Source organism: Emydura macquarii, unplaced genomic scaffold (assembly GCF_026122565.2).
Source record: "Emydura macquarii macquarii isolate MOO-44397 ecotype Brisbane River unplaced genomic scaffold, CSIRO-AGI_Emac_v2 contig_2205, whole genome shotgun sequence".
NCBI lineage: Eukaryota > Metazoa > Chordata > Testudines > Chelidae > Emydura > Emydura macquarii.
Genome location: NW_027132342.1, coordinates 9,442,128 through 9,462,791, shown reverse-complemented (window position 1 = coordinate 9,462,791; position 20,664 = coordinate 9,442,128). Strand labels below are relative to the sequence as shown.

General features: G+C 40.3%; 1 protein-coding gene across 3 annotated transcripts in view; it reads right to left on the bottom strand.

Moving 5' to 3' along the window:
* Nucleotides 1–13,319, bottom strand: part of MPPED1 (metallophosphoesterase domain containing 1) — a 65,392-nt gene extending 52,073 nt beyond the window's left edge. For 2 of the 3 annotated variants that reach the window (XM_067558980.1, XM_067558982.1), the window contains exon 1: nucleotides 13,148–13,319. The gene's annotated coding sequence lies outside the window, so the exon portion shown is untranslated. Of the gene's footprint in view, nucleotides 1–618; nucleotides 756–13,147 lie in introns of those variants that run through there. The other variant, XM_067558981.1, reaches the window with a different exon arrangement.
* Nucleotides 13,320–20,664: the final 7,345 nt, after the last annotated feature.

Genomic DNA, 20,664 nt, shown 5'->3' with positions numbered 1-20,664 from the left:
CTGTGAGGTAGTTTAGGCCCAAAATATAGGAGTCACTGGAAAATGGGGGTGTTCCACTGTCTAGTACCAATGGAAACTTTTTCATTTAAACTTTAAAAAGAAAATCAATTGAAACAGTGCAATACTCCCTGCAATGTATCCAATCCTAAAACAACACAATGATTGTCAGGGAAGTGAAACTTGACTGACTGAAATACTAAAAATGACCACTGAAAATAGTAGAAAGTAAATTAAATTAGATTTTTATCCCCCCACCCAGTTTTAATAAACTATTTCATTATTGGCAATAAAAGTAAGGCTCTTTTATAAGAATATGTTATTTGTAAGTGTCCCTTTTAAAATAACAATATTTTTAAAGTTCTGTTTATTGCCAGTAACAGACTTTTAGTTTTTGTTTACTTACTGAAAAAAATACTTTGCTTCAAAGGAACTACTCACATTAGAATAAAGTTATTTACTGAATATATATAGCCTTTGGGCAGTGGTTCTGCAAGTCTCCCCAAGGCATTGTCAATGTGTCTCACTCCTACTCTGATGGGACTGCCTCCAAGCATGATGGAAAGGTGGTTCATGGTCCATAATCACTCAGTCCTTTGCCTAACTATTAATATTGCCTACCTGGGTGCCAAATCTGGTGTTGGTTTCTGTAATGTAAGCTCGTCTTCTGTGAAACTGGGATGAGACTTCTAGTTTATTCCATGTCACTTACTGAATGGCTGTAAGGTGATGATGACAACTTGCTGTCATTATCAACCTGCAGGGATATAGCCTGAAAATTAAAAAAAAAAAAAAGCATATTTCTTCTTGCCCTCCACTAGAAATGAGTGGTAAGGAAATAGTAGAAAAGCAGCCAAGGAAATTTTGGATTTTAAACACTGTGTGCATGCTACAAAGCAGGCAGCAGAATGGAAGTGTCTGAAAGGAGGGGGAGGGAAGAGAGGAATGATCCTGTAAGACTAATCCAGTACAAATTTTTTCACTTAGAAAATAAGGCCTGATCTATATTTAAAATTTAGGTTGACATAGCTATTTTGCTCAAGGGAATGAAAAATCCACACCTCTGAGCACCACAGCTATGCCGATCTAACTTCCAGTGTAGACGCAACTAGGTCGAAGGAAGAATGCTTCTGTCAGGCTAGCTACCTTGTTTGGGGAGGCGCTGTTCCTGCATTGCCAGAAAAACGCCTCCTGTCACTGTAGGTTGTGTCTACATTACAGGGTTATGGCAGCATAGCTATGCCAGTACAGTCCTTGTAGTGTAGACAAGCCCTAGGAGATTAAAATGGCAGATATGAGGTCTTCCCTTAGAAGCCCTGTGTGCAAAATGATGCATTTTTAAAGAAATTCATATGGATCATGTATATCCATGTCAAAGATTTTATATTGGACCACCTGTTCTGAATGAATAGACATCTGTTTGAAGTAAACTATTATAAATTGTGCTGAATTTAATTCTAAAAGTCACCGTTAGTGATTTGCAATTCTAGAGAGTTTACAGAAGGGTCTTGTAATACTTTATAAAGCATTAAGTTTCAGCAACACCCCGGTGAGGTATGTAAAAATCTTCCTCATTTTACAAATGACTAAGTCAATGTTACAGTGAGGCTGAGGCAAATATTTTCAAAATTAGGAGCCTAAAGTTGGACTCCTAAATCTGTATTTGAACACTTGCCTGATACTGAAAATTGCTGAGCACCCAAAAGCTTCACTGACCTCAGTGGGAGCTGCTGGGTGTTCAGAACTTTTGAAAATATGGCTAAATAGGCTTAACTTTAGGCTCCTATTTTTGAAAATCCTGGCCTGAACGACTTACCTAAGGTCACCTAGAGAGTCATTGGCAGAACCAGCCCTAGAACCCAGGAATCCTCACTCTGAGTTAGATGCTCTGCTGACTTCCTACTAGCTGGACAAGGTGGATAATAGCACTTTCTAACTCCACTAACATTCGCTGCTTTTGGCAGAATTGATTACATTCTCTTCCCAAACACCGACAAAAGTGTACCGAATATACTACTCTGATAGCACTTTCTGGAGAAGGGTTTTCATAAGTACGGATCCAGTTCCCTCACACATGGGAGAGCCTGTGAATCACAGCACGAGGCCAGCCTGCATGGATGCTAGCCAGAGACACTCAGCATGATGGGTCACCCTGTAAACATGCAGAAAATGAGAAGCCAGCATCTTTCACTTGAGGAAAAAAATTGGGATATCATAGCACTAATGAGCCCTCTACCAAGTGACAGCCATACAATATCCTCCCTGGAGACATATAAAAATTGTCCAGGATAGGAAAGGGAACCAAAACCCCAGATCTTACCCTAAATATAAAATAGCTAGCAATCACATGAACAACTAATACTAAACAGAAATCAGAATAATATAACCACAGTATACAACTAACCATATTAATTCAACAGATGAAGATACTGTCAGCAAATGTCTTTGATCCTTACTTTTCTCTCTCTCCATGCCTTGATGAATAAGTGGCTGGCTGGCTGCTAACATTCTTGGTGACTGATAGAACAAGCTGTCTCCCTCCAGCCTGATTGCTATCCAAATTGACACTAGTCACTCCCCTCTATTTCCCTTTACAACATCCTTAAGATTTTTTTAAAATAATTTGAAATTTCCCCTTTAACTCAAAACATGGCATGACATGCAGTAGGAAAATAATTACCTGCAGCTGTATCGTGCAAGTTTTAAAATCACATGCCCAACACTACCAACATACAGCACGAAGACTCAAATCCCCACAGCAACAACATGCTAACCACTCTCTTCCTCCAGACTTATGGAGCTATGGGATGGCTGCCAGGGAGATACAAAGAAATGTAAAAAAGGTTTCAGGAATATGAATATTAAAATAAAAATCACAATCCTGGATCTTAGTTCTTTCTCCATCTCCAGCATTTATGATTCTATTAAATGATATATCCATCTTCTTACCAGTGTAGGAATGTTCTCTGCAAAGTTATTTTTCTAGGATTTTGTCCAATTTACTTGTAAATGTCCCCAAGGGTCTGATCCAAAACCACTGTACTAAATGGATGTCTTTTCACTGCCTTCAATAGGAATTCCACCATTTCCACTGTGAAGATTATTCTGCAATGGGACTACTCATTTACTTGAAATTGGGCATGTTCTTAAATCCCCTGCTGAAATGGGGTCTTAGAAAACTCACTGTGTAGAGTTTTCCTGATTTTTTTTTTCAGCCTAAAATTTTCCTCTCTTAATTTCATCCTAGTATTCTCTTGCACAGCTACCAAACAAAATAATTCCAGTCCATCTTTTGCATGTTATCTTGTCTTTTATTTGACCTCTTTCTCCTTCATTTTTCCATTTCAAATCAACATTTCACTATAATGTCTCTTATCCCATACAGCTCAGATTCTGGTTCTTCCTCCAATTCCTGTCTTTCCCAGTCCATTATTTCTCAACTAACTCACTACATTTTCTGTGCTAAGGTCCCCACTACCACCTACATTTTGTCAGTCCCATGGCAAACATATCTGTCTTGAACCTTTCTCATAACCTTCCAAGCACTACTGGACAAGAGTCTGGATCCAGAACCACCATGGCTCAAGTACAGTAGTTGTCATCTTAAATAATACTTTGTAGTTAAAATAAAATAATAATAATATAAGCAAAGAAGGACAGAATTTAAGACATAAAAGTGTAAAGAAGAGATATACTGCGAGATGAACTTTGCAAATATATGAAAAGTCAGTGAGACACGGAAACGTGTGATGGCTATTCCAGATCATAAGAGCCATGGAGGTACCGTTGCAACTCTTGCACCAACAGTAGTGAGATAATGTGAAGAGCAAGAAAGATGAGGCCAGTGGTAGATGAGTGGGAAGAGTGCAGCCAGGGAAAAGATATGTGAGTATGTTAGACTTTGTTCATGGACAGTCTGAAGAACTGGGATTCAGGAATGCAATCGAAAAAGGAAGTGCAGTAGTCAAACTGAGAGGAGATGAAAGCATTTCCATTCAACTTTAAAGTATTGAAGCCCACATTTTTCAGAGAAAGGGGTGCTTAGAAAAAGCAATAAATTCCCTTAAAGAAGTGTATGAGAGTTTGTACAGATAGTATAGTCATACAGTCTAGTATACAGTCATAGTATAGTCATACAGTCATACAGCTGCTTATTGTGCAAATACATCTTTGATAGAGTAAATAAACTCAAGAGTGCTTGGTGGACAGTTCACATCTTCCTTGGCACTGCAGGCAAAATTGCTCTCATCAAGTTACTGTCTCATGAATAGAAGAAAGTTACTTTAGATGAGGGAGCAGAAACCTTATTTTTAAAAAATCCAATGCTACAGAGTGTTCTATCATAAGGGAGCCACCTATCACAGTAACACTAATGTAATGTTTGGATCCATTATTACAAAATACTCTAGTATGTTTTTGTTTTAAACAGGGATGGGTTGATGGAAATTGGCCAGCATTAAAGGAATCTAGTGCTATCAGTAAAGAAGCAATTATTTAATTTAATGTGGGAAATGAACTGGATTCTCTGATAGGTTTTCCCTCTATAACTTACGTTTCCATAGTCCTGACATAAATTGGTACATAGAGTAGCAAAGTGATCCTCAGTTCTGTCACCAGGAACTGGATGGTGTTCTTCTTATGGGAAAGTTTGCAATTAACAACTGTTTCAAAGGAATACATTATCTTGTTTGTCTGTTTGCTAAAACGAATAATGACAAAAAATGACTACCGAATAGTCTCTTCTGGTTGCTTTGAATTTACCTTTCAATGAAACCATCAAATGCTCTCAGTCTATTTATGGACTTCAGAACAAAGCTAGCATGATTAAATGGCAATTAGACACTTGATGCTGTTGAGGTTGATCATGTACTAATGTACTCATGGAGCCATTAGACCTCAAATGTTCCCTGTGAACCTGTAGTTGGTTGTGTAAACGCATATTTAGGAAATTTTTAAAAATGTACATTTTCTGAACGAAGACTGTAATGTCTAGCACTGAAATATGCATTTAAAAGTCTATTCTTCCTAATGTGAATGTGTTATGTACCTGCCATTAGTGTCAGTGACAGTTAAGAAAGCATGCTGAAAGGAGAATAGATTCCTTGGGGATGTTTGAGTTATAATCTTTAGTGTCATTTAAGGTGTTTCCCCTCCCGCTGCAAGCTCCCGCAAAACTTCTGTTATGAATTAGTGATCTAGAAGTTCTATTTAGAAACCTAAGCCCTGTTTTAGTTACAGAAGCACTACATCAAATGGCACCATTAACTTTTTTAAATGTCAGCTTAGAACAGTTGAAAAGTGTCAGGGTGATAGCCTTGGAGACGGAGGCTTCCCTTAATGGCCTTTGTGTCTCAAGCCTGCCTGGAGAGATCACTTCTTAAGGGTAAGAAGGGTAGTTCAGACACCATCCCACTCATTCTATGACCTCTCTGTTGTAACTGCCAATAAGGGTGCTAATTATGGTGGGTTTTGTAACATGGATACATCTTCACCGGGAATTGGACTGAATCCACCAATCCATTCCATGAATGCCACTGAGCAGTCATGAGATGGCATAAAAGTTTTATAATGTAAAAATTTAGCAATTGCTCTCACTACAGGTTTCACAATCCTCAACTCTCAATCAGAGCATATATCCTAAGGGATCAGAGCATTAAGGGATGTCTTGGGACTATACTGGCAGAGATACATCACTGTAGCTGTGCTGGCATGACCCTGTGGTGTCAATGCATTGTACACCAACCAAAAAGGTGCACGAATACCATCTCCCTCCAAGCTACGGTAGCTAGGTTGATAGATGCTTTCTGACTCCATCTACAATGAGGGCTAAGCTAACATAGCTACATGGCTCAGGGTGGATTTTTTACTTCCCTGAGTAACATAGCTATGTCAACCTAAATTTTAAGTGGAGACCAGGCCTTAGACTCAAAGTCCTTTGCTTTAGAAGCATCTCTAACTGAAATAGATCTCTAGCATCCCTCTTTTTAAACTTCAGTTCTCAATGGTGGATTTTGATTTATTTCATTTTAACTGAAACTGCTTCAGCCATCTTTTTAAAATATAAAGTTTTCATTATTTAAAACAAAAACAAAAAAACCTATTATTATGTCTTGTTGCTTATAACTACTTGTCATATACTGGGTAAAAAAATCCTTTACTAAAATTAATTTTCTTCAAATTAGTTTTCCTCCACTGATCGCACACACAAGTAAGTTATTGTACATGTTATTGTCATTATTTTAGTTTTAAAGAGCACTCAAGCAGTTGTTAGGTGAAACTGTCACATAAAGATTATATGGATGTTGTAAATAAATACAAAAAGAGGAAATAAGATACACTGAAGTCTGTCTGCCGTTTTAAACTATGCCTCCTAGTCCACTTCTGCTGAGTTTCATCAATGGAAATATTCTACTTATGGTACACAGGAATTCTGGATAGTCCCTTGGACAGACAGGCAGACAAGGATGACGAATGCAGTCAGAATACAGGTGAAGTATTGTAATCTCTATGTAATCTAATAGCTGTACTGATTTAATGCATTTACCACTTAGAAACCTTTTAGTAAGTCTCATTTTGAATTATCACTACATGATTACACTTTCTAATTCTCTTATTCCAACTACCCCAAAATTGTAATTGCTTGTTCTTCATTTTATAAAGATTTAAGTTTAATTTTTAAATTACTAACAGTACCACTTACTGGATCATGTCCTAAGGTACACAAGTACTTGCTCAGTTATTCCTGTAATTCTAAAATACAAATGCAGTATAATAATGCTCCTCTATTTTCACTTCAAACCCTGAAGGGGCTCTATTTTACAATATATCATGAACACCCAGTATATTTTAGAGACAAGAATATTAGTGTTTGCATACACAAATGTACTGAGGAAAGAGAAGACATTTACAGAGACTAAATAAATTACTATAATCCTACATTAGATCTTGACTAAATGTATTCAGCATTTCATCCTTGAGAATTAAAGTGGTCACCTTTAAAGTATAAACCAAGTCCTCTTTCAGAAAAATACACAGTTTTGGTTTAAGGTTATTTATATTAATTCCAAAATAAAATTACAGAGGTAGTTAATCTACTTAAATTAAGCAAATCTAGTCAAGAAAATTTTATATACATACATAAAATCTGCAAAGCTCTTCAATTATTCTTAAGAATCTCTTTTCCTCTCCAAATGTACATCAAACTTTATTATATTATTACTGGAAGTTAAGGACATGCATTTAAGAAAGATGATAAACCTTCAAAAGTCAATACTCAATTTAAGGAAAAAATAACTGTAAGTGTAAAAAAAGCCATGAAAGCATCAGCAAGTTAGTACTGTGATTATTTGATTCTACACTTCAATCTGAAATTTGAGTTTGTCATTATATTCAACAATTAAGGTATATTTAAAAAACAAAATATTTTATATCTGAGAAATGTACAAGTAAGCATTAAAACATGCGGCAACAAATCAGTACTTGGAGTGTCTGGCTTAAACTCACAATTGAAAAACTCTTCTCAGCCATCCTTTGATACTCTTCGTCCAGACGCTGTATCACTTGGGTTATGTTATGCACGATTGGCTAAATCGTGGCCTCACAACATACATATATGCAATTTTCATTGGGCCAAACCCTGCTTGCCTTATTCACACAAGTGACCCAACTGACTTGAGTGGGACTACTTACAAGAGTAAAGCAAGCAGAACTTGGCCCTCCTAAATTGTGCACACATGAGGGTAGAATATTAGCCATTGGCCATTGAAGAGACATTATCTGGTAGTTTCACCTATCTGCCCTCACATCAAAATTAAAGTAGGAGTGCTACAAAACCTAATATTAATAGAAACGTTATAATTATTAAGTGTTTAGTTAAATTTGTTCGTACTTAAGCATACAAATTCAGTATTAACAATCCGAACACTGCAACATTGTTTTAGTGCAAGAGAATTAGAAAGTAAAACTGACCCTCTTTCTGTTGCTCAAAGTGAATGAAATGCAAAAAAAGTAAGCATGGCGAAATGGTGAAAAGTAAAGTAGAATTTTAAAATTCTCAAGTTTAATAACTTATGGTGGTGGCAGTATTGTTTTTAAAATGATTTTAATGTCATTATCCCTTTAAAGATTGAGTTACATTTATAAAATGAATCATCAATGGTTTTTTTAAGAAATAGCATTTCTCTGTACTGATAAGGAAAAGATAAGACCTGTGCTGAAGAATACGTGCACTGCCCTATCAACCATTGAGCCGGATCATCCTCTCTGATGGTAAAACCTTTGGAAGGAGGAAATCTTCAAAGATCTTTTCACCTCATCCCATTAGGGGTGAAAGAAAAGGGGTAGCATGATTTGCCGGTAGAAAAGGCCATGGGAGCAGCCCCAAACCTGATGCCACAGGAAGCCACAGCCACCACCGGTACAGAGACCCTGTGTTTAATCAAGGAAAATATATTGCACCAGGGAAAATATATTACAGGCTTAGACCATGTTATCTTCTCCAGATAACCTCCTTGCGCTGGACAAAATGTATCAGGTTCTTGTCTCCCCCAGTCCTCTACTTCCCCCTCTGAACAAACTCCAGACTCACGTGGTGCCATAGGTACTGGAACTAGGGGAGTGGGGGGAGGTTCTGCACCCCCTGCCTTGAAGTGGTTTGCATTATATACAGGGTTTACAGTTTGGTTCAATGGCTCTCAGCACCCCCACTATAAAAATTGTTCCAGCACCCTGCATGGTGCCCTCCGGGGGAGATGCAGAGACAGCTGAGTCCTCTTGCCTTCCATGTAAGAGCGGGAAGAGCTGTGCATGGGCCTAAGGAGGCTGAGCTGGGGCACTGATTTCTAACCCAAACACACCAGTGTTATAAAATGAAGCTGAAATGTATGTGGCTGTTTTGTATATTCCTTATGTGTAGCAGCACAGTTGATTAGAGATCCACTCCTGCAATCCCTTCCTCAAGTGAGGAATGACAAGTCCCACAGGAGTTAATGGGGCTATTCATTTAAGAAAGGACTCTCAAGATCAGACCTATATATAACGGCGAGAAAAGAATTAGTTATTTTACGACTGAAGAACCAGCAAGTAGAACGTGTGTGTTTGGGCCATCCACCGAAGTCATTGGTATTAATGCTATTATTTATTGTGTTTATTATAGTAATGCGTAGGGACCAACTGAGATCAGGGTCTCATTGTGCTAGGCACTGTACAAACACAGAGTAGTACACAGTCCCTGCCCCAAAGAGCTTAGTCGGCAATGCCACATTAGTTCTTTTATATGGGTGGGGGGACAGGGGAGTGGTTAGGAGGGGATTAGCTGTTACACAGAAGACAAGGGAAAGGAGAGGGGCTAGGGGGATAGAGCAGGTGAGAAGAGGGGAAGGGATGAAAGGTAAGAGGGGCAGGTGTGGAGTAACATTGAGGTGAAGAAACTGGAGGGGGCTGGAGCAGATAGCCAATCAGCACAGGGCAGAGAAAGTCCTGTCAAAACAGTAAAAAATATCAGTGTTCGCTGACTCCTGCATGAGCTGCTTTTGCAGCTGCTCTGCCAGCTTCAGTCTCTGTCTGAACAGTAAGACTTTCATTGACCTTAAGGGGAGTTGGACTACGTCTATGGAGAAGGAACTGGGGTAGGAGGCCGAAAAAAAAAGATTCTGCAGAAAAAGGGACTTTTTAAAAATATATTTATGCCATTGATGTTAACCTTGCTATTAATAACAATTCATAATCTAAAAAACAACAAGACAAGTTTGTCAGAGTAAATATTTACAGTTGAAATGTACAGACCCATACCCCTGAAAATAGCCATTTTTAATGGAAATTCCGACCCATCTTACCATACTGATGCTAGTAAGTACCTTTGTAATTAAATACAATAGAGTATGTTTGAAGAACAGTAAGGGCCCAATCCTGCTCTCCGTGAAGTCATTTAATTCAGTGACTGAATGGGGAAATTAAGCATTTTACATTTAGTCAGTATAATGAATACACTCCAGACTAGCTGTGATTAGAAGTTGTCATAGAGCGAGGGTTAGTTGGTAGAACTAACATAACTCCTGGTAACACATCCCATCTGGCACACTTGTTGGCAATTTCCACAAGGAGGTCAAGGAGTGAAAAGACATAAAGAATGAACTACTTTACTCCATTAGAGGTGATCCCTGTAGCATCAGGTGGATATTCATTAGCAGAACAGCTCTGCTACTGTCCACACTGTATCTGTTTTACACAGAAACCGTTGCAGGACTCTTGCTACTCTATAATATTTCACAAGCAGTAAATTCACATATATTTTATATGGAAGAACATTAGATCCAAATCATGGGCTTTTGACAGGGACTAAAGAGGATAAAATGAATTTAGAGGACTCCGCCTCCTATACACACAATTTTTTTTTAAACATTTCTGATAGACATAATCCAGAATACTGAGGGTTTACAGAAAAACTCAATATCAAATGCAGAAAAAATGTGTAGGGTGGTGCAAGATCACTTTGCAGTCAGACACTTTTACACCCAACTCTATTCATGTGTGTACTTCATTCAGAGTCTAACATAGTATAAGGTCCAGAATATGCAAGTTAATGTAGCCCTCACCCTAATTTAACATAATCATTTTCTGCCTCCTCCAGGTCAGACTCCTTTTTATGTTAATACAATATGTGTAAGGGCATCTAAATGCAAGGGTCTCACTTACACTACCTTACATATCGCCTCTGAATTTGGCCCTTCATCCTTAGCTTCTGTCAAAACAAGGTTTGGCAAATGGCCTTTATGGATTTATTTTGTATTATTATTGCTAATAATTTGGATGAAAATTGTTATTAATGTTATGAGTATTAAAATTCTCACTTTACACTAGCTTTCTTTGTTCACTAATCGTTATTGTTTCTTCTGTCTGGAAATGGGAACTGTTTTGATAAATGGATTAAATAGTAATCTGATATCATAGGGTTTAATCCTTTTCCCATATAATGCAATGACTAAACTCCTACTGATTCAGTGTGCAGAAATGTGCCTATAGTGTCTTCTTCACATAACTCTGTATCTTCTACTGAAATATTAGGGCCAAATCCAGTGGAACTATTCGGGTGAGTTGGATTTGGAACCCAGAATCCAATTCCTTTCCCTGTGATTTCATAGGCATAGGAGCAGACAATTATTTTGTAACTTCTGGGAGTAAACACCTCAGTGAATCACAACAGATATTCCTGCAAAACCTCACTGTGTTATGGAACTGTTTTTCTCAAGCGGCTGAATCATCAGTGTCAAAAAAGGTTCTGTGTTTGATCACAACTCTAGCCCTCTTTACACTGATACCAATAGTTCCCGCAATGAGCATGCAGAGTTAAAATAAAAGCATAACCTGTGTAAATAAGACTAGAATGCCAACTTTATCTTTGCATTTTCATATGTTTACTGCTTTGGATCACAATCTAACTCCATGTCAAATATTTTTAAAATTGCAGCTTATTGAAAGGTTCTAAAACATGTATTATAAATTTGCTCTAGTCCATCAAGCACATTTGTATATCTTGAAAAGGGGCATTTTTCTATATGTGAACACATGTAGGCATTTTTTAAAATGGTTATTCCACTTCTAATTAAACCTAAAGAGGGAGTGGTATATGTGTGTGTATAATGTACATTCACAGGAAGATAAAAATGATAAGGGTATTCAGTCAAGATTTTCTGTACTCTGAGATAAATGAAATAAATCACAAAAGCAAAGCCAGATCATACCCCAATAAATCCATGGCTGAATTACAGCCTAAGTTATGTATATCCATCAATTAATGCATTTATAATATAGAGTGTATCTCCTAAATATACGTATGCCAAGAAAATTCATATGTAAATTCCAAAAGTTACAATTCCAAAAGTATTATGCATGCAACAGACTGCCAATGTGTCTGGCACCATGAAACACAGTTTATTATTCATGGGTCCTATTACAGGCTACTACTCCACTACAGGATATAATGGCCCCTTAAATACCTTTCTCAAAAGATATATTCTTCCCATAGGGATCAAAAGCCTATTTTGGGTACATAAATTTAGGATGCAAACTTGTATTTAAAATGATAGAAAAATCCTCTGGAAATGTTGTTAATGCATGTCAGCAGTAGCCACTTTCATAGTTTAATAATCTTGGTCAGTTATCCAGAATACCAAAAAGTTTTAGACCATATTATAAATTAGTCACTTGTTACATTTATTTAACTTTTTCTGAAGTTGGAAAATAATATTAATACTATAAACATTAGCAGACCCTTTTAAAGTATGGCATTGTGAAGACAGGGATGGTGTATATAGTGAGCACATCTTCAAGTATTGCTCTAATTGCCAAGCAGTGATGGAATGTTTTAAACCTTAGGAGATAGTCCCCTTTATGTAAATAAATTTTTGATTTTCCTGCTTTTATATATAATATACCCAAACACCATGTTCTGTATTGGGCTATGTTACATGCAGTATACAAAGGCTATTTACAACTGCAACATGTAAAATACACTCATCAATAAAGCCACAAGGTAAAAGTAGGTAAAACAGCATGTAAATCTCCAAAGGTCTATTTTTTTTCTGTCCCACCTCGCCTTGCAAAAGAATCTAACGTATACGATTGAATTCCAAACCACAACTGTCTAACATAATAGATGATGCCAGAAACAGAGTACATTCTGAAAAACTCTTATGGTTTCCTGCTGGAACAAAACTTTGGAAGGTCACGAAAGCCTCCTCCACCACAAAGGAAACATTGCAACCCCCCCCCCCCCCCTTCACTTCGCCACTCCAGCCTGGGTGAGGGCACCAGCCAAGCGAGCAGTGACTGGGCAATGGCTGGTGGCATGACATCGTGGGGACTCTACAGCGGGAGGCTGGTGCGAGTTGAACACGGGGGTGATGAAGGTGACACTGAAAGGTGCCCTGAAGCTCCACAGCGCGGCGCCAGGTACAGCCCCCAGCCCCGGTGTATCTGGCTCCAGAGGGGTGTGTGCAATGCCCGGGCTGCCCTGAGGAGCCTCCACGGGAACTCTGCAAACAAAGTAACTTCCAAGGTGGGAGTGGAGCACAGGTGGGAAGGGCTCCTCGCCCCCTCCCCGCCCCTGTGGCCGCAGGGCACCGCCGAGAGCGAGCGGCGGGCCAGCCCTTACCTTCACACAGCCCCTTCCAGCAGCCCAGCAGGAGCCAAGCATCCGCAGAGCCGCGCGAGGCAGGGGAAGGGGAGCCGGGAGGAGGATTGCACTGCAGCTGCTTCCCTCCTCCTCCTCCGCCTCCTTCCCCCGGCCGGGAAGTGCCCGCGGGCTGGGGTTGCGCCGAGCAGCCCTTTCCCTTCGCTCGCTCTCCAGCTCTGTGGGGCAGTTTTATTTATTTATTTATTTATTGGGCTTGGTTTTAAAGGCGCCGAGAGCAGCCCACGGGGCAGCCTGCTTGGGAGAAGCCAGCCCCTGACGCGCCGGGGCGGGGGGGCGCGTGGGTGGGGAGGGGTTTGCGGGGGGCGTTCGGGGGGTTCCAGACCCTCGCGCGCCGCCGCCCCGAGCCCCCTCCCCCCCCCGGTCCCCTCCGAAGGGAGACGGAGCCTTGGCCCCCGGCTGCCCATTGTCACCCGCCTGGCACCCGGGGAGTGGACGGGCGCTGCGGCGAAGACACCCGCCCCCGCTCGCCCCGCAGCCGGAGGGGCTGCAAGGATCCGCCCCCGTCCCTGGAGCGCGGGGAGCCCCCCGAGACTTACCCTCCCCACCAGGGCTGCTCTGAAGACGCAACATTTTATTTATTTTATTTTATTTTATTTTGCAAGCTACCGTCTCCTCCCCCGCCTCCTTTGTGGGGCCAGGGATCCCCCCCTTTCCCGCGCCGCCTGCCCGGCTGCTGGCTCCCCCCCCCCCCCCCCCCCCCCCCCCCCCCCCCCCCCCAGCGCCTGCGAGACTGCTCGGCCCCTGCCCTGGATGTGGGGCAGGCAAGGCTCCTCTCCCTTCCCGCCTGCTGGTGGGGGTCGCCCGGCGATGGGATGGTTTGTGGATTTCAGGGCTGGACGCAACCTCGCCCTCCCCCCCCCCCCCATGCTGGCTGCTGCAGGTGGCGGGAGCGCCCTGTCTTAGCGGCCCCCCCTCACCCTTTCTCTGCTTTCCGTGGTCCCAGGAGGTGGGAAGACCCTTCTCCTCCAGTTCTGGCCTGCCTAGGGGAGGGGGCACCTCTGTACTGGGGCCCCACTGGTTTAGAGGCACCAGGGAGATCGGGAAAGGGGAAGTCCCTGCACCCCAGCCTCCCCCCCCCCCCCCGCTGGTTTGGGGGCCTTACGGGAGTGGGACTCCCTTGCCCCCCTCTGTGTTGTGGACTTTCTCTGAAGCCCTTTCCGGGGCTGTGACTGAGCCCTGCTCCTCCCTGCCAGGCAGTAGGTGCTAAGTGCTCCCTGGCTCTTGACCAGGGCCAGGATTCCCGTGCCACCCCATAAGAATAGCTATACTGGGTGAGACTATTGGATTGGTCCATCTAGCCCAGTGTACTCTCTTCCAGCACTGGCTAATGCCAGGTGCTTCAATGGGAATGAACAGAACAGAACAGAACAGGGCACCCCCACCCCCACACACCCACATACACACATGCCCTTTGTGCAGACTTATGCCAATGAACTGACAGTATCCAGGCTGAGGTCCCTGCTATCAGCTCTGGCAAGTGCAAAAAATATCCAGTGCTCCTATCATGACATTTAAAAAAAGTAACAGGCATATGAACAATGGGATTTCCCCTGGTATCCTTGGCCAACATTTCCTCCTCTGCTGCTGTGAGCCAGATAGAATAGTTGCTACCCCTCCTCCTTAGAGGTGACTATGTTTTATTTGTGCTGCCTGAGAGGGCACTTAGCAGTCCTTTGGGGGGAAGATGCTATATAAAACGTAAAATATTCATACAGCACCACAGAACAAGATGAGACAAGGTCCCTGCCCCAAGCAGCTTGTTATATGATTTTCAAAGGTACTGAGCATGCACAGCTCCTGCTAGCTTCAAAATCAGGCCAGGCACACAAATATGATATATTAATGATTCTATCATATGATATTATAGCTAGAGAGCATAAAAGTTAAATGAATACATGGAGGAGAGACTAATTATAAACATATGAAGGGCTGGGCTACACAATCATCTAGTAATTCTAAACTGAATTGATTCAAACCCTTCCAAGAATACATTGCACATCTGTGCACTTGTTCAAATGTGGCCTACTGGACAATGATGTGTGCTGGCTATGTAGTAAATGTTGGGGCTAAATTTTTTTTAAATGGGTGCCTATCTAAGTAAAGAAGTGGCCTGATTTTCAAGAATTCTGAGCCCCTATTGGGAACTGCTGAGTGCTCAACAATCGGGCCACCGATTTACATGGATAAATATGAATTTAGGAGCCTAAGTTTAGACATCCATTTTTTAAAATCTTGGGGTATTTGGTTGCTTCATTTCCCCTGTAAAATATGAGCAATATGCTTCATTTCCCCTGTAAAATATGAGCTATACATACCTTTTTGAAAGACTAAGACATTTAGACAAAAAGCGCTATACAAGTTCTAAGTATCATTATGTATTATTAATGTCTTAATAGAAAATTTTGGTCAAATGCTCTAAAAATATTCTAGAAACGTAAGTAACTCAATCAGTCAGAAATAGAATTGCTATGTGATTTTAAATCAATTCATGGAACTACAAAACTTTTTTAAAAATATGCTGCAGTTGCCCTTGGTTATGCAAAGAGATTGATCCTTGAAGGTGGAGATGGTTTTTATCCTATTTTTAAGTGATTGTTATTGACAGCAGAAATTGCTACATATGGACATGTTATTTATGCAGCAAAGGACAAAAGCTGAAGAATTTCATGTGATACAGAAAGATGTAACTTATCTAAAGGAAAACATAGATGTGCAAAACAAGAAGTTCGTGAGATTAATAGGGATAGAGAGAGATGTGGTGTAGGAGTGCATCACTTTATTTTTGTAATAAATTTGTCTGTTTTGTTAATTGACAATATTTTATGTATAGTTTTATTTAGATCATTGGATTATAATCAGTAAGGATATTTATTAAGTAAACATAGGGTGCAGGCTTCTGTCACCAAAGTGCCATTGCAGAGTGGGATTCAGGAGTATTAGTATAGGATGAATGACAGTCTGTAGTCAAAAGTGGACAGCCAGTGGCCCTTCTGGGATCTGCAACCCACCACTCTCTTCCGCTACCCAACTCCCTCCCTCCACCTACTTCCACATTCCCAAATCCTTCACCCACCAAACATGTCTTCCTCAGCCCCATAAGTCTCTTCTGCTGATCAGCTCCCTCCCTGTAAAGTCACTATCATATCCAATTTCAGATTTGGTGTCTGCCAGGTATTGATGCTTAATGGATCAAAACCAGACAAAAAGCTATATTTGTTGCAACCTTTGTTTAATAGTGCATGGGATCATACTTTCATGTCAACAAAACCATAGTCAAGCTTGAACGTGTTATGATTTGGGTCAGTTGTAGAATAAGAGATGATGGGAGTTAACAGGTCAGCATTTTCTTATACTAATTTTTAACTGTAGATCAGAATGTTTTAGCTGCCTTTCAGTTGTTCTACACCGAGTGGAAAATCCCACATCTGAGCAATTTTTCTTGTCTTTGTCCCATCTTGCTGCTGGATTCCCTTCCAATTTAAAGATGGAGTTATTGAATCAAAGACACTCTAGCTGTCTTTCTGTCTGAGCTCTCTGGTGGTGGCTGATGTGCAGACCCCTCCCCCATGGCACTGTCTAGCTCCACGGTGATTAGCCAGGGTAGGGATTCTGGAGAAGAGGCAGCAGCAGGAGGATTTAGCTTCTTGAGGACACGCTGCTGAGGAAGGGAGAGACAAGTGTGAAAAAGACAGCAAACGCAAGAGTTCCCTGTTGTGCAAGGTGTGATGGCTGGGGTCTCCTGGTATAAGCCCTGTCCAAAACTACAAATTATGTAATATTCAAGAGCTACCCATGTTGCACAGGAAGGTAAAGGGGGAAATTAAGATGAGGTAATGTTTGGAGGAAGTGGTGGAACAGAGGGGACCCTTAGGGAACAGTCCTAAATTATCATCATTTTATATTAAATTCCTTTTCTTTATGTTTTTGTATAGTCCTTTAGATTTTAATAGAGAATCACAAATTGCTATAGATTCTATTTGATAGCTAAGAAATATGTAGAAATTGTAATTCTGAATTATATTTTATTTTTTTAGTAAATTCTATAGAGCCCTATTCAACTTCATCCCAATTGCATTCTATGCAGGAATATAAGAGGACGCTTGGAAAGCACTACATGGAGAATGGAAAACACAGGACTTTTGTGATCTGTAGAATCACATTTGGAGGGCAGTGGAGAGGCAGAGTGAGGAAACAGTCGTGCCTTTGAGCAGGTTTGTGCCCACATTGCAACATAGGAAGACTGACAGGTATGCAGTACAGACTTTCTTTGCTTAGTATTTTACCTGTCTTGCAATGGAAACTGCAAACAGATCATTAAGTAAATTGATTGGAAAAGTTGCCTAGTTTCTCTGAAGCAGAATGTAAGTACTAGAAAGCAGGTCAGAAAATGTCAGTGAAAATGAGATTTTGATGGCAAATGGACACAAACATTTTTGCAAACTACGTTCCTTGGCTGATGATCTCAAATATCTGTCTTTTTACTGCTAAACTGGTAGTCAGTCCTGCAAGCTGAACCATGCAAACAAGCTCAGTGCAGGCACTAGGACTCACTTGTGTGCATGAACTCCAAGAATTGGGGCTGTATTTTGTAACTTTTTATCACATTAACCTTCAATGAATCATAATGAATATCCCTCTTCATCTTATAGTAATTAAAGGAGCTATTTTCTAGGCAGTGGTAGAATACCAGTGTCATAAATATAGGCAAGAGTATTACCCTGGATTTTGTTTTTACACAGATAGATTTATAAATAAGTTTGGGGAGTAGCTAAAATATTCCACAAGAATTTCTAAGGAGATCTCTTATATATATTTGGAAAGTGTAATAATAAATATATAGTCAACACCCTACACAAAATTTGGAAGTCACCTCATTCTCGTTATCATAGGCTTCTTCACTTAAAACTTGAACTGCCTCTTTCAACTAATGGGACTTCTGTTCCATCTGTCCTCAACTAAAATATGGAACCTTAAGTGTTTATACTCCATATAGTGTGAACATCCAGGTAGACTGGATCTTAAATAGGTATCCATGAGCCATAGATAGTATTATATTCCTTCCACAACCGGCACAACCAACATTATCCACTAATAAACATCAAATTGACCCCAGCTGCTTATCATTACTATTGAAAACCTATCTATTATTTCTGCACTAATGGTGTCTCTGGCATTGTACAAGACACAAAAGATGACATAGTTCCTGAGCAGCATGTGATCTACATAAAACAATCATACAAAATCAGGCATTTATTTCCAAAGTAACAGTGGCATAGTAATTGTGAGTATTATAAGGCTTCTACCTAACCAAGCACAAGAAAAAATAGTCTGTGCTACATATTGAATGGCATGCATCTAGGATCCCACAGAATGATTATATGAAGTTGTCTGGAATACTCAGTATGCACAGTAACTACATTACAGCACCGCAAGCAAGCATGATTTTTATCATGGAGGTATGTCACAGGGTGGCTGGCCTCTTAAGGTGAGATGGGCCTCAGTCTACCTATGGCAAGCTTCACTCACTGCTCCAAGTGGGGAGAATGAAGGTCAGGTGACCTAGTCAGGCCTGCAGTAGATAAGGAAGAGGCTTGGAGGGATAAGGCACTACAAATGGGTAGTAGTAGTTCCTACAGATATTGAAGAGAGTAAGGAAGCTCTTTTAAGGCCTCCGGTCAGCTGCGGGAAGATAGCAGCAGGGAAGGAGTCCTGAGGAAAAGGCTAAACTCCTGCCTAAGGGAGCAGAAAGGCAGGCCATCAGGGAGGAGGGGCTGTGCCCAACTTGGAGTTGGAGCAGAAGATACTTTATTTTATGTCAATAAACCAGACCCCAAGAAACAGTGAAATCTTTGCAGAGTACTTCAGAAGCCTGAGTGGAGGAGAAACCGAGGAAAGGTGGCCCAAAGAAATCCAGGCCATGAGGGGGCATTTGGGAAGTGGCTGACTCCTTTACAAGGTGCAGTAAAAGGGGATGGCCAAGTATTATTACACTTAGAATATAACAAATGAAGCAGAAACAAATCATCCACTGTATGTGATAAGCCACAACCACAATGGAATCTATTTTCCCCTTTATGTACCCATGCAAACCCCATTAACACAGGGTTTGATGAGGGTGATTATTAATGGGGCACAGACTTTTGGTGGAGAAAATCCTTTCCATGGGGTTTTGTAGGGAGTTATGGTTTACTGCAGTTTTTCTTGAGCTTTGCTGATTGTTGGGGGTGGGGGGTTTTGTATTATTTTAAATAATATCAGAGATACCCAGAGCAGCAGATGGATGCCTATTTCATGTCATTATTAATAATAGGAAATAACAGTATTCATCCTCATCTCAGAAAACCAGGAGCTATATTTTTTGAAAAGCTCCACAGATTCCTTTGCTAATGCAATGAAAAATAAAATTGAAGAGAGACCATCCATATTATTAGCAAGATGCATTTTTCATCAATGAAATATATTCAATTAGAAAAAAATTATATTTCCAAATTGCTTTTAGCAACAATCAACTGTTAATATTTGTACTTGTATTTTTAGGAATGTGGATCTTTGTTATGTACATTAGATATAGTTTCTAATGGAATTTTTCATTGAATACTACAATTATTTTATACAGTGTCTTTCATGTAAAGTGTATATAAAGGGCTTAGTGTTGGATTTGGGTCCCTGTCCCCCGCTTTGTTCTTGTTCTGTTTTTTCTTTGGAGAACTTCCTCCCTCCCCCGGCTTTTGGATAGTTCATATAATCTTTTCCATTCGTCATCAGCCAGGTTGCTGATTACGAGAGTAACTGCCAAGCTTTCAACTCCTTGTCATCAATGGGCTGTGAATGACAGACAGCATTAATGTTGGCACGCTCCCACTCTCCTCTTCGCCTTTCCCAAATGTAATTAAACTGCACTAATATGGCAAAAGAAAAGCTGCAGCTTTATTTTACTTACTCTAATAATATAACAATTAAATCGCAGAAGCACACAATACAATCGTATTAACCCATCATGACAAGGAAATTCAGCGGTAAGGGAATGCCCATCTAGCAGTTAGAGCAAAAGGCTGAGTTAAGACGCCTCTCTTCTGTTCCTGGCTCTGCTACTAATTTATTGTCTGATTTTGGGCAAATCATAAAAGTCAGAATTTTTGAGAATGGCCACCCATTTTTGATCTTAACATCTCTACCTTTTCCCCCACCATCTGTAAAATGGGGATAATTATAGAACCCTCCCTCATGGATGTTGTGAATCAATGAATGATTGTAAAGACTTTATGAGATCCTCATATAAAAGGTACTGGATAAGTGGGAACTATTGCTACATGGATGGTTGGGGACTTTTTGAAATAATAATAAACAGTCATGCTGATCGCTCATCCATCATACTTTATAAATATTAGTACTTCTTACCACAGTGCCTTTTATTTTCACAAGATATAATTCAATATATATATTACAAAGTATCCAGTGACTCCAATCAGGATCTG